The 13,764-nt window shown below is 57.6% G+C and overlaps 1 pseudogene across 1 annotated transcript; it reads right to left on the bottom strand.

The window, feature by feature from the left end:
* Positions 1-3,882: 3,882 nt before the first annotated feature.
* LOC110197186 (cytosolic 5'-nucleotidase 1A-like) lies at positions 3,883-13,472 on the bottom strand (annotated as a pseudogene). The gene is made up of 5 exons (XR_013484155.1): positions 10,790-13,472; positions 9,684-9,795; positions 7,747-7,869; positions 5,382-5,560; positions 3,883-5,021 (listed from the first exon to the last, which is right to left on the bottom strand). The product of XR_013484155.1 is annotated as a cytosolic 5'-nucleotidase 1A-like (transcript).
* Between the last annotated feature and the right edge of the window lie 292 nt (positions 13,473-13,764).

Raw genomic sequence — 13,764 nt, 5'->3', positions numbered from 1 at the left:
CACAGTCCTGCCTCACTCAAGTCCAAGTCACCCGCGTGTCGTGGCGTCACCTCTCTGACATCCTGGTTCTCTTTGAGAACAAAGGGTGGTCCAGCGGTTGGAGAGCTGAGCCCAGAGTCAGGAAGCCCTGAGTTCAAATCTGCCCACAGACACTTACAAGATGTGTGACCCTGGGCAAGTCACTTCACCCTGTTTGCCTCAGTTTCCTCTTAATAATAATAATAGCACCTAAGTTTACATGAGATATTTATACAATTCTTAGCACAGGAAGCACTGTATAACCTTGGGGGAGATAACACTCGGAGGGAAATGGTGGCCAAGGAAGGTGCTGGGAATGTTGAGTGATCCACAGAGCAGTGCTCTATGTGGACGTATCTGACCCCCGCCCATCACATCTTTTCGTTGCTGAATCATCTGGGTTGTGTCGACTCTTCATGACCCCATTTGGGGTTTTCTCAGCATCGATACATGCTGGAGTGATTTGCCATTTCCTTCTCCAGCTCATTTTACAAATGGGAAAACTGAGGCAAGCAGGGTGAAGTGACTTGCCCAGGATCACATAGCGTCTGAATCGCCTAATTCCAAGCCCAGTGCTCTGTGCACTATGGCTCCACCTAGCGGCCTCTTAAAGCTATAAATCACAGAACACTGTTAGGACCCCACTTTGGTCTCAACTCCTTGGTCCAGGCCCAAGGAGAAGCTTTATCGCTACTCAACCAGCCTTCCACGAAAACAATGCCCACCCCCCCCCAATACTGAAGGCCTGACTGCTGTCTTTGAGAAAACGGGGCAAAAGCTGAGGGGGCAGGGCCCCCACCTCGGTTCTCCCTGAGGATGCAGCTGGGGTGACTGCCCGGCCTAGGACAGGGTGGGGTCCAGGTAAGATTCACTCACTGAAGGACAAGACTCTGTCCCAAAGCTTTGACCAGATCAGGCTAATGATTGACTAAGAGAAGGAAGAAGCCTTTGATTACATACCTGGGCGGTGGGGGTGGGAAGGAGCGGTCTGGGAGAGGTAGGGCGGTGCAGGGATCAGAGCCTCCTAGAGGGCGTGCCTCTTCTGAGTCACAGTCTTTCTCATTCTGTGACCTCCTTCTCGGTTTGATCCTATCTGTGGGTTTTTGCCGGAGAATAATGTAAGCCCCGACACCAAAATGGCTGGTGTAAGAGGGAGGTTTCCAGAGTTGGGGGAAACTGGCCAGGTGGGACTTGCGTCTCTCTCCCTGTGCATCAGAAGGCAGCTGGGTAAAGCCCCCGACCCTCTTCTGAATTGTGCTTTTAAATGAGCCAAACACATGGGGTTTCAATGGAAACCAAAGATGCTGAAAGTTATAAGAGGATTTTGAAGAAGTCACCCAGGTCACAGACCACCCGCCCACCCAGCTGATAGCCTCCCCCCAAAGTGCTTAGAAGACTTGAATTAACAAATTGTTTCTGAAGGCCCCGGGCCCAAAATGCAGTGTTTGCTTGTTTGCTTGGGGTCTGACCCTTGGGTGGAACTTGGGGGTGGCCTAGGGGAAAAGGGGCTGAGGGCTCCTCTGGACAGGGTGAGGTCCAAGCTCCCAGAGGGTAGGCAAGACCGATGAATCAGCCTCAGGGGAGCTTTGAATGCCGACATTAGGATTTTAGACCTTGTTTGTAGGCTGCTGGGAGCCAGGAGGAGAGCATTGTGGACAAAGTCAGCAGATTGACAGGAATATTCCTGGGAAGGGCACATCAGTGGTGATCTGTGTGGTCTGCCCTGTTACAGTGTAGGGTAAAAATGTGTTTAAAACGTGTGTCACCTGCACTCAGCACAGTACCTAGAACATGTTAAGTGCTGAATACATGTTTTTGTGTTCCTTCCCTCCTTCATTGGTTCAGTTATCAGGATGGCGCAACAGCCTGATTCCTCTGGGCAGGCTTTGAATGATGACGGGTTAGAGAGGAGATGGGTGGGAGGCTGGAAGACCGGTTAGGGGACTGTGGCAGTAGGCAGGGTGAGGCGAGGACCTGCCCGGAAGTGGCCCTGGGAGTAGGAGCCAGCCCAGATCAGGAGGTTGCCAAGGCAGCCCTGCCACTGCCTAACACCTGCTTGGGTTGGGAGTAAGGGAAGAGTCCGGGACAAGGGAGCCTTCCTGGTCTGAGAGGGGCAGCGAGGACCAAGTCGGGGGGGCCAGCTGAGTCCGCCTGGCTGGAGGCTGAGCCTGGACAATGGCCCCTGCAGGGCAGGGAAGGCGGTCACAGAGAAAGTGTCGGGAAACACCCACATGGAAGTGAGGGAGGATGCTAGGGATCTCTGGCTGGCCAGAGCAGGGATGGAAAGATAGAGGAATGCTGGGGAGGCCAGAGCAGGAAGGCGCAGGGAGGTCAGCAAAGGGGAGGCCACCAGTAATAAGGGGGTGACCTTGGAGCGGACCTGGTATGGCGGCCAGATGACCAGAGCCGGTCATAGGGTGGATGGGGAAGGCAGCAATGCCAAGATTCGGGTCCTCAGTGGTAATAAGGATGTTGGGAAGTTTTGAGGGGAAAGATGCTGAGATCTGCTCCGAAACACTGAGTGCCTGGGAGATGAGGCAATGGGGGCAGGCAGTGGAGATGCCTTTCTGACACCTTTTTCCTGATGCGTACTCTTCCACGCAGTGATGTTGGCCTCCATCTCCCACCTCCGGGCATTGTAGCTGTGCTCCCTACCTGGACCGCTCTCCCTCCTCATTCCTCACCTCCTGGCTTCCCCGGCGTCTCAGTCCCAGCTACAATCCCCGCTCCTACAGGCTGCCTTCCCAGACCCTTTGAATCCCAGGGCCTTCCCTCTGCTCATGATTTCTTCTTCATCCTGGACGGACCTTGCTTCATACAGACTGGTTTGCATCTTGTCTCCCCCCTGAGGCCTGTCACTGTCTTTTGCCTCTTTTTATATCTCCCGAGCTTAGCAAGGTGCCTGGCACACAGTAAGTCCTTAATACACTTTGAGTGGGTGAGTGATTCTCAAAGTCTGGCAGCTAGGGTTAGGGTTAGGGTTAATACATAGAGTGCCAGTCCTAGAGTCTAGAAGACCTGAGTTCAAATCCAGCCTCAGACACTTACTAGCTGTGTGACCTTGGGCAAGCCACTTCACCCTGTTTGCCTCATTTTCCTCATCTGTAAAATGAGCTGGAGAGGGAATTGGCAAACCACTCATGTCTTTGCCCAGAAAACCCCACATGGGGCCACGAAGAATCGGACACAACTGAACAAAATCTGGCTACAGCTTGTAGGCTCTGCCCCATGAGGATTTCAAAGACCCAAGGAGAGGGGGTTTGGTTTGGTTTTCCAGGCCGAGGGAGAATGGTAACCTTTCTCACCTGCAAAAATGGGTCTGGAGAGGCCAGAGGTGCCTGGCCCTTGACGTTGGGTAGTCACCGGCGCTTGCTGGTGGTATGGACCAGACTGAATCACAGCAGAGAATGCTGAACAACACAGAGAGCCAGAACCATCGCGATGCTGGGCGAAGTCTCTGTCCTGCCCCCAGGTCAGCGACGCCTGCTCCTGCTCCAGTTTGGCCCCTCGGAGGCCTCCCTGGACCTGCAGATGGAGGTGGGGAGCAGAAGCAGGTGTGAGTGACATTGGCTGGGGGGGGGACTGGGGTGGTCGCTCTGTGTGGGGGGATGGGGGACGGGCAAGGACTTGCAGGGCTGGGCTCGAGGATGCTCGGCAGGTATACCGGCCTGCACGGTGGCCCCTTCAAGCCCTGGGTACGGCCATAGTCATGCCCTCCTGATGATGCCTCTCTCCAGGGAAGAGGCACCTCCCTGGGTCTCGATCCTGCCGCTTCTCAGGCACCAGGCCGGCTGTGCCCCAGCATCTCCATCTGGCCCCCTCTCCCCTCCCCTCCCAGACAGAAGGGATTGCTGACTCCCAGGCTGTCAGTAAGCGGGCTGGGCCGTCCTTTATTCTGTGGTGGAGGGCAGGAGAGGCGGGGAGCTTTGAGAAGAGCCACTTCCCAGCCCCATCTGGGAGGGTGCTAAGCAGCGCCCTTGACCATTTCCTGACCAGCCTCCCGTCCCCCAGCCCTGGCATCCCTTCCGTGGCCCCTTTCACAGTGTGAGAGAAGGAAGGGCAAGAAAGGAAACAGAATGGGAAAGCCCCTGGGTTTACAGAAGGGTCCCTGAAGCCCAGAGAGCAGAAGGGGCTGGCTGCCTGAGGCCTTCTGGGTGGAGCCGCAGAGTTCAGCTCTCCCACCCCTAAGTTTAACTCCAGCTCAGAGGCTCCTGGCTGTGTGATCCTGGGCAAGTCACTTCATCACTGTCTGCCTCAGTTTCCTCAACTGTAAGAATCCTAATAGCACCTACCCCTCCAGGCTGAGATAATACTGTAGGCAGTTAGCACCATGCCCAGCACACAGCAGGCATTAATAAGAGCTTGTGTCCCTCCCCCAGCCCCCAACTCCTTGCTCAGACCCAGGGCTTGGATGGATGGTATGTTCTGTGCCTGTTCCACCCCATGGTTCTCGGTTCCCCTTGAGGGGACTTTCTGTACACACAGCAGAGGAGAGTTAGGGCAGCCCTCTGGGAGAGCCCTTCCTCACAGTCCCAGCCAGGGAAGGCCATGGATTCCCTGTCCTGTGAGTGTGGCCCTGCCCGGAGGCAGGGGGATGGACAATGTGACTGAAGGAAGAAAGAGACAGAGACAGACGCAGAGGTAGAGAGAGACAGATTGAGTGGAGAGACAGTGGCAGAGAGGGCTCTGCGGAGGCCCCTCAGCAGCCACGGGGCACCAGGGCGGAGGGGACCCCGGAGTCCTGAGCCCCCTGGATGTTGCTCAGGGGAATCGTCAAAGAAGACGTGTGGGCGGATCTGGGCCAGGGTGGGCCCCTTGGGGGCCCCGTCCATGAAGAAGGTCTTGTCGAGGTGCAGCCCCCAGGCCCGCAGGGTGTTCAGAGCCCGGAGACTCATGTCCCCCTCGCTGTGCACTGTCACCAGGTATGTGCGCACCGGGGACTCGTCCTGGCTAAACTTCTCTCGGAGTAGTCCCAGCTGCATGGCGAAGGCTTTCATGGGTCCCTGGGCTCAGAGACAGAGAGACAGAGAGAGACAGAAAAAGAGAGGCAGAGACACAGAAGGACAGAGAGACAGACAGAGACAGAAAAAGAGAGACAGAGACACAGAAGGACAGAGAGACAGAGACAAGAGAGATAGAAAAAGGGATGGTGACAGAGACAGGGAGAGACACAGACAAGATAGGGAAGCAGAGACAGAGAGAGGGACGCTCATCCCCTTGCACACCCGCCACACGGGTCTCTCTGAACAGGGGGAGTGAGAGAGGGGGCTGGGGGGCGGGGGACCTTAGGCCCGCACCTCCCTGGCCTGGCCTCTGCACCTGGAGAGACTTCACTCCACACTTGGGTCAGGGCTGCTACCTACTTCACCAATGGGCACGGCCTCCAGTGCTTTCTCGTGCTGCACGGCCCCCTGCAGCCCGCACTCCTGGAACACGCAGTCTGTCTCATCGGAGAAGAGCACGGCATCGCGGTCAAAGGCCAAGCGAAGCTGGGTGCTGGGGGCCTAGACCTCCTGCCGGAAAAGGAGGGCAGCCGGCACCCCTGGGAAAGCAAAGACGCGGCTAGCACGAGGAGTCCGGCCAGCCTGCAGAGCCCGGGCCTCCCCTCCCTAGGTCGCCGCCCAAAAGGTGCCCTGCTGGAAGTAGAGCCGGAGCTAACAGAACGCTTGAAGGTTTTTAGGGCACTTCACATACGCTGTTCATCGGATCCTCATAACAGCCCGGCAGGGAGTGCTGTGATGATGCCCATTTTACAGAAAAGGAAAGGGAGGCAGGTAGGGTGAAGTGCTTGCCCAGGGTCTCACAGCTAGTAAGCGTCTGAGGCTGGATCTGAACTCAGGCCGTCTGGATTCTAGGCTCAGCACTCTCTGCACTGTGGCGCCCCCTAGCTGCTATCTTAGGGGGGGATCATCTGCCCTCAGATGAGCTCAGATAAGTTAACATATATGAAGGCCTTTGAAAACTGTCGAGTTCTAGCCACGATTATCATTCAGGGTCTTTGTCAGGACGCTGGCTCGGGGCTCTCGGGGCGGGCAGACTCCTGCCCAGCGCTGGCTCTGAGCCCGCCCCCTGCTGCAAGCCGGCCAGATGTGGAAGCTCACCGAGGCCTCATTGACGCCCAGCAGCCATAAGATGGTGCTGTTGGACAGCCCAAGAGCCCGAACCCCTGCGCCGGCCCCAGGGCATCCCCAGCCCACGTCCCGGTTGGGGGCATAGAACTCATCTTCCGCTCCACGCTTACTGGCTGTGGGCGCCGGGACAAGTCTCGACCTCCCTCGCCTCAGTTTCTTCAGCTGTGCTATGGGGATCGTCATTGCCTTCCGATTTCCCCAGCCTCAAGTCCCCGCTAAAACCCCACCTTTTCCTGGAAGCCTTTCCCAACGCACCCTCTGTGACCATCCCCGATCTCTCCCCTGTTGGTAGCGAGGTTCGCACTTGTCTTCCCCAGCAGACTGGGAGCTCCCTGAGGGTGGGGCCCGGCTTTTTCATTCTCTGTGCCCCCAGCCCCTGGCACAGTGTATGGCACATGGTGGGTGCTTAATCAATGCCAGCCGATTGGCTGACTTCCTGTCATCCACCCCCCAGGGTGGCTGCCAGGCGTAAAGGCGATGACCCGTTTAGCGTATACCAACACCAGGAAGTAGCATCGTTATTTCTCTTCCCTTCCTTTCCTCACTCACAAAAGGGGCCCTGAAGGCAGTGTCCACCGACCACAAGCTGGAGTCAGGCCAGTGAGCTCCTGGGTTGGCGGGCAGCCACCGAGGGGAGCCAGTCTCTGGACGGGGCCTTCCTTAGGCGGGGATAGTGACAAAGCCCTGACCAGGGGACCACGTGACTGTCTCTCTAACTGGAAAGGTGTCTTCCTGCTGGCCCTGCCTGTGGCCAGAGAACCACTCCCAGGAGGCAGGAAGATCCAGGTTTGAATCCTGCCTTTCACCCACAGGAGCTCGGTGAGTCTGGGCAGATCACTTCCCCTCTGCCTGCCTCAGTGCTCTCATCTGTACAATGGGCATAATAATGGCACCTCCCCCAGTGCCCTTGGTGAAGTGCTTTGAAACCCAAAAGGTCTAGAAAAGCCCGCTCTTCTCAGTCTTGTTACCATGGCAGCTTGCTAGGAGCCTGTGAGCCATGGGGAAAGACTCTGGGTACCCAGAGTGCCTGGAAGCCAAGGGAAGCCTGGCGGGGGAGGGAACAGAAGCCTGAGCCATTGGGAGCCTTGGGGTGTGAGGCACAGGCTTTCTGGCCTAGCCAGAGCCACAGCGGCTCTCACGCCGACTCTCCATCCTCTCCAGCCTCCTCCTGACTCTGGGCATCTTGATGGCCACTTGTTGGGTCGTCCCTCCATTAGACAGCAGTCTCGTTTAGGGTGGGCACTCTCTTTCTGGTTGTATTTGTATTGGCAGCACTTAATGCTGTGCCTGGCACACAGTAGGTGCTTAATAAATGCTTGTTGCCATGGGGCAAAGGAAAGAGCCCTAGATTTGGGGTCCAAGATCCAGGTTCAAGTCCAGACTCTGTGACCCACTGTTGCTCCACCCTCCCAGCCCCATATCAGTTTCCTCATCTGTAAAATGAAGGTAGTCAAAGAGAGGATCTCTCAAGTTCCTCCAGAGATGGAGGGGACCCTTTGTGTGTGCAGATTTCCCTCCTCTCCTTGGGGAGGCCCCAGAGCTTTGGGGTGGAGCCAGGGATGGAGGGAGGGGCTGGAAGGGGCAGGGGGAGGCTCACCCCTCCTCAGGGCATTGCAGACATCAGTCTTGTCTGCGGACAGAAATAGCCCCACATTGTGGTCTCAGAGGTACTGGGTGGAGTCCTTCTTGCTGACAAAGCAGAATTTGGAGATCTCCAGACCTGGGGGGAGAGGAGGGGTGACTCAGGAGGCTATTTTTGAGGGCAAGTGGGCCCCCACCCAGGCAGGGCAGGGACTTGTCTCCCAGATGACCCTGGTTTAGCCAGCAGGAGGTGGGTGTCTGCTCCTTCTCCAGGGCCTGGGGGTCAAGATGTGACTGACCCCGGGCAAGCCCTCCCTCTCTCCAGGACTCAGTTTCCTTTTCTGTAAAGTAAAGGAGAGGATCATATGGGCCTTCCCAAGGACACTCCATCTATCCTGCAAGTTTTTAATGGTTGGCAAAACTTAGCCCGAAGGCCAGCAGTCTTAACCCGAGTTAGATGCCCTTCCCACCCCTGGCTGCCTCCTATTCTCGCTGAGGGAGCGTGGGAAGGCCGACCTCAGGAGAGAGCAGATCAGTCAACTGACCGCAGAGGGCTTGGGCTGGGCAACCCGGGCTGAGGTGGTCAGGGCCACCCGCCTCTCCAGGGTGCCCCTCAATTCTCTGGCCTCTGCCCCATTTCAGCCTCCAGTGGCCTCCCAGCTTGGGCGCCTGCCGAGGCTGGGGGCTGCCTGGCTCACCCTCCCTCTATCCCAGGTGCAGAGGGTTTGATGGCTTCCCCTGAGTCGCTGAGGAAGGCTGGGGCCTGCGGCACAGCACCTGACCTCTGACTGGTCCAAGTCCCAAGTCCCAGTGGGGGATGGAGGGGCCTCAGTTTCGTCATCTGTAACTTGGGTGTGGTGATACCTGCCCAGGGGCTCCCAGGGCTGCTGTGAGGAAATAGCAGGTGGGGCCCAAGCCTGAGGACACGAGAACATCATTTGGGGGCCGCTGGGCACCAGGGGACAGAAAAAAGAGGAATTGGGGGGAGGGGGAGCTGCCAAGATTTAAGCTGGACGCCAAGAACATTTTCCTAACAATTAGAGCTGTCCGTCAGCATTTCTGGTTTCAACCTTTGCACTGGCAATTCCCCCTGCCTGGAATGCCATCCTTTTCCTCGGCCCCTCAGAGAATTGCCAGCCTCCTTCAGTAAGGACTCACTCAAACACCACTTGGGTGAGAGCCCTTATTCTGCACCTTTCCCTGTGAGGCAAGGGTTGTTCTGGGACCAAGGAACTTAAAACAAATCCTCCTATGTTTCCATGGAGTTGGTTTCCTCGGGATTCCTCTGCCTTTGTCTTAAGGACTTGCAGTATTCTGGGAAGAGTCCTTAGGCTACGCCAGGCCGCCAGCCAGCGGGATCTCCTAGGACATCATAGAAGACTAGTGCACTCTCTCCTCCACTGGAATGTGGGCTCCCCGAGGGCAGAAGCCTGGTGGCTATCCCCAGGACTCAGTCCAGCGCCTGGCCAGTGGTGATTGGCTGAGCTGCAGAGCCCCGCTGGCCCGGGCTGCCCCTTCACCCACCACTGCAAGACGTTAGCAAGGAGGGCTGGAGAGCTCCCAGTGGCCTGGCTTAGGGTAGAGTTTCCTCTTCCCTTACGGCCTAGCTCGGTAGCTGCGGTCCTGTCCACCTCTGAAATGCCGTCATCTGGGGCTTCTGTTCATACCCTGGGGAAGATGCCAATGACCCCTGGACCAGTCTTATTGCTCTATCCTGGGGGCAGGGGTTGCGGGGGCTGAGCCAGCTGGAGGCCAGTGGCAGTCTCTTCACATCACATTCAAGAGCCTGGAGCTCTTGGAGAAGGGTGGGACTGCCCTTGGGGTGGGGTCTGTGCTCAAGCAGAGGAGGGCTTGGGGAGAAGAGAAAGGGCCCTCCTGGTTGGTGCAGACGCCAGGGATGGCTGGGTGGAGCTCAGGGAAGCCTCCTTTCCCTCCTGTGGACTTCCCCCTCACCTGCCTGCCTGGCGCAGTGAACGATTCTGCTGCCAGCCTCTGGGCTGTTGTTGGAGAGGACGATGACGTCCAGGAGGCCTCGCTCCTCTGGATCATGCACCAGCTGCACTGCCTAGGAGGGCAGTGAACAAGGCCCAGTGAGCTCCCCAGCCTCCTCAGCCAGAGCTGCCTGGGGGCGGGGGACTTGTCGATGGGCCAAGGCTGGGGGGCACCTGTCAGGTAGAGTCCTGCTATGCAGCTGCCCACGAGGCCTGGGCTGGGACTTTTGCTCAGCAGGGGCTCTGCCTCCCATGGCCTCCAAAGAGCCGGGCACTTGTGCTCTCAGCCACAGCCCAAGAAGAAGGCAGCTGGGGCATCAGCATGCCCAGGTCCGGGGGAATCAGGATCTGGGTGTGAGGCCAGCCACCTCACCCACTGGTGGTGCGGGAAAGTAGGTGAGGTGAGGCAAGAGCTCACGCTAAGGACCTGGGTCAGTTTGAGCCCCACAACTGAAGCTCCCTGCCTCTAGGACCTCGGGCAGAGCTAGGAACCTGCGTATTTGTGAGCAAGAGTGAACTGGCAGCTCGGTCACCTGGGACCCTGCCCCCCTCTGCCACCACTGCATCTGCTCTGTGGCCTGGAACGCCTTTCCCTTTCTCAAGGGTCTTCCTTAGTTTCCCTGCCTGCACCCCCAGTACAATAAAGGGGACAGAGGAGATCTCCAAGGACTTTCATAGCCCCTTTCTCTCAGACGAGCTGTGAGGGAGGGAGGGAGGGCACACCTGAATTGAAACACTTGGAAAGGCCTTTGTAAATGGGCCCTAAAAGAGACTTCATTATGGTCCCCACCCAGCCCCTTCCCCTCGCTAAGCCCCTGGGCTTAGGGCTCACTACAGCTTGGGGCCAGGAGGGGAGGGAAGACTGAGAGACAGTGCGGGGTGCCTGGGGGAATGTGGCATGGGAAAGGCAGACCTCCCTGGGAAGTGTGGGGGGTGAGGCGGGGTTACGCCCAGGAGATCCCCTGCCTCGGAGATGGAGCTTCTGGCAGGATGACAGGCCCAGGCGGGAGGAGGGGGAGACATTAGGGGCCCCATGGGTGGGGATGGGGGGTGCCTGGCATTCCTCACATCCTTCACAGCAGGGTGTTGGCCCCGGGGGTCAGCCGGGGATCCCAAAGGCAGCTGCTTGTGAGTCAACCTCGCCTGTGTCAAGTGAAGAAGGGGCCTCCCCAGAGGCCTTGAGCGCCAAGGAAAGATCATCACCCGGATGAAGGGGAGGGCTGTGCCCAGGGGCAGCGGCTCCTTGGCTGGAGCTGTCTGGTGCTTGATGCACTCCTCAGCACCGTGGGCCAGAAGCAGCCTCCAGGTTGAAGACGGCTCTGGCAGTGACCGCAAGGACCAATGCTTCCCTTGGGTCCTTCTGTGGGGGCCAAGAGGCAGCAACCCCCCAGGGTCTCCTGAGGGCCTGGCTACTGCCCGGCCACTGGGCCCACAGGCCCATCTCAGCCCAGGGCTTTCCAAAGAGCTGGGCCCCTTCTCTCTTCCCATTGTGGGTTCTCTAAAGGCTGTCATGCCTCACACACTAACGATGTCCCCAGGGTGATATCTTCCCCTAAGACTACGGGGTCCCCCACAGACTGGGGGCTCACTGAGGCCAGGGCTGGGCCTCCCCTTCAGAAGGGGGCTTCCTGAGGCCAGGGCTACCTCAGGACTGAGTTGGCGTTCCCTTCTTCTTCCCCTTTCGTTGCTCAGCCCAGGTCCAGCTGGTCTGCCACAGGGCATCTGGGTAATAGATGCTAATTAACTGACTGACTAAATTCTCCATCTCTGCCCCGGCTGGGACTAACACTGAGCCTCTTGCACTGGCAGGGGAGTCCTGGATCTGGGCTTCTTCACAGGGCATGTATGAAATGGGTTCTTGGTTTTAATAGAATGGATTTCCCCCGCAGTGCCAGTGACTTTGTTTTAAGTGTTTTGAGAAGGGTTCCTGAGGCTTCACCAGTCCGGCCTGCCCCAGGGTCTCCCTGGTCCTCCCTGATCTTTGGGAACCTCCTCCCCTTGTCTTCCTCCAGGGAGCCCTGGACAACGTCAGGGTTCAGGATGACCGCCCCCGACTGTGCCATGGTCCCTTGAGCCCTGCTACTGAGGCAGACAGGGAGTCACCAAGGTATGCGCCTGGGGCGGGTCTCTCCTTCCCAGGGCTCCTGCCAACACACATGACCAGACTGCTATTACACTCAAGCGCGAGCACCCACACTATACATTCACACCTCCCCCTCACACGTACTTAACGTTCTCTCATACACACACACAAACACACACAGTCACACACTCATACACTCCCCCTCACACATATTCTCACACACAAAAACATGCATGCTCCAGGCTCCCAGTCACACATACTTACATTCTCTCATGCACACACACACACAATCACACACTCCTACTCACCCATATACACACACATACACATACTCACAATACCAATACACACACACTCCCACTCCCACATACTTACATATTCTCTGTCACACACATCCTCTCACCCACACCCACACTCTGCACACACACACAGAATACATACTCACACATGTTTATATTCTCTCATGCATTCATACACATGCACACTCTCACATACACACACTCACAGTACATACTCACATACTCCCACTCACACATACTTACATTCTCTCACACATTCACACACATGCACACACACACACACATATTCTCACACACACACTCTCACATACCTTCACAATACATACTTTCACTCACACATACATTTTCTCACTCACACTCTGTGTGCGCGCACACACACACACACACACACGTGCACACACACACACTCTTCCAGGCCTGAGAAGGCCCCAGACCAGGGCTCTGAATGCAGGGTGGTGAGGGGGCCAGCCTGTGCTAGGCAAGATGGGTCAGAGGTAGGGGAGGCTAGGGGCTTGGGGCTTCCTAACTGGGCTCAGGGAGAGAAGAAAGCTGTGGGTCCAGCCTGGGGCAGAGCTTTTCTTCTGCAGGCCCCCACCCAACAGGCCGCTGGAAATAGCTCTGTCCTGGGCTGGATTTTGGAGCCCAGAAGAGCCAGGTTCAACCTTCACCTCCAACGTTTACTAGCCATGAGAACCCCTGAGCAAGTCTGTTAAAGGCTGGGCCTCAGTTTCCCTCATCTGTAAAGTGGGGCTGACAACAACCTCTCACATAGGAGATGTGGCATCTGTCAAATGCTTAGCAAACCCTGAAGGATTTCCTCTGGGGCAGCATTCTTCCGGGAAGGGAGCAGCTTAGAGCTTCAGAGATCACTTGGTTTGTGAGCTCAGGAGGAGGAGGAGGCCCCAGGGTAAAGTGCCCCCCACCCTGGTAAGCGTAGACCTGGAACCCACATCCTCTGCAGCCATGGGCCCATCGGACCCTAAAGTGAAAGTGAATCCCAAGCCTTCACCTCATCTGTCCCTCAAACTCAGCCCTGGTGGTCAGCCCCACCCAAAGGGAGTCCTTTGTTTTTTGTGACCCAGGCCCCCACCCAGGGCTTATGGTGGCCCCTTTCTCCATCCCCCACATCCCTGGCCAGACATGTCCTAGCACCCTGACATGGGGCCCCCTGAACCTGCTCTCACTGGGCCCAGGGCAACAGGGTTTCCTGCAGGGTGGGCTGGCCTGGGGACTGGGGAAGAGGGGGAAGAGGCTCTAGAGGACCCGTGCCTGGGGGACTCACCGGGCCATGGGCTGGGGCTCCCTCCTACCACCAGCCAGCCGGATCAGAAAGATGCCCCTCCCACGCCTGGCTTCCAGGAAGCGGTTGGCGGATGGGGCGGCTGGAGGCGTGGGGGGGGCAGTCCCTGTCCCTCCCCAGGCACGCATGCTCCCCCCACACTGAGCTGGCATTCTGGGACTCGTAGTCGGCACCTGGCCCGCCTGCTGCGGTTGGGACTGGACAGACAGGCTTGGGGGGCCTTGGGCTGGGACTGGAGCTGGGCCTGGTGCCTAATTACTGCTCTGGGCTTGGCCCCCCCGAGCTCATGAAAAGGTGGCTTTGAGTGCAGGGCCCCGCAGCCCAGACACCCCCCCTACCCCTTCCTGCCCCCACCCACCCT

This window comes from Phascolarctos cinereus, unplaced genomic scaffold, assembly GCF_003287225.1.
Source record: "Phascolarctos cinereus isolate Bilbo 61053 unplaced genomic scaffold, phaCin_HiC Scaffold_9;HRSCAF=440, whole genome shotgun sequence".
NCBI classification, from domain to species: domain Eukaryota; kingdom Metazoa; phylum Chordata; class Mammalia; order Diprotodontia; family Phascolarctidae; genus Phascolarctos; species Phascolarctos cinereus.
The sequence above is the reverse complement of the archived record's forward strand: the minus strand, read 5'-3'. Positions and strand labels throughout refer to the sequence as shown.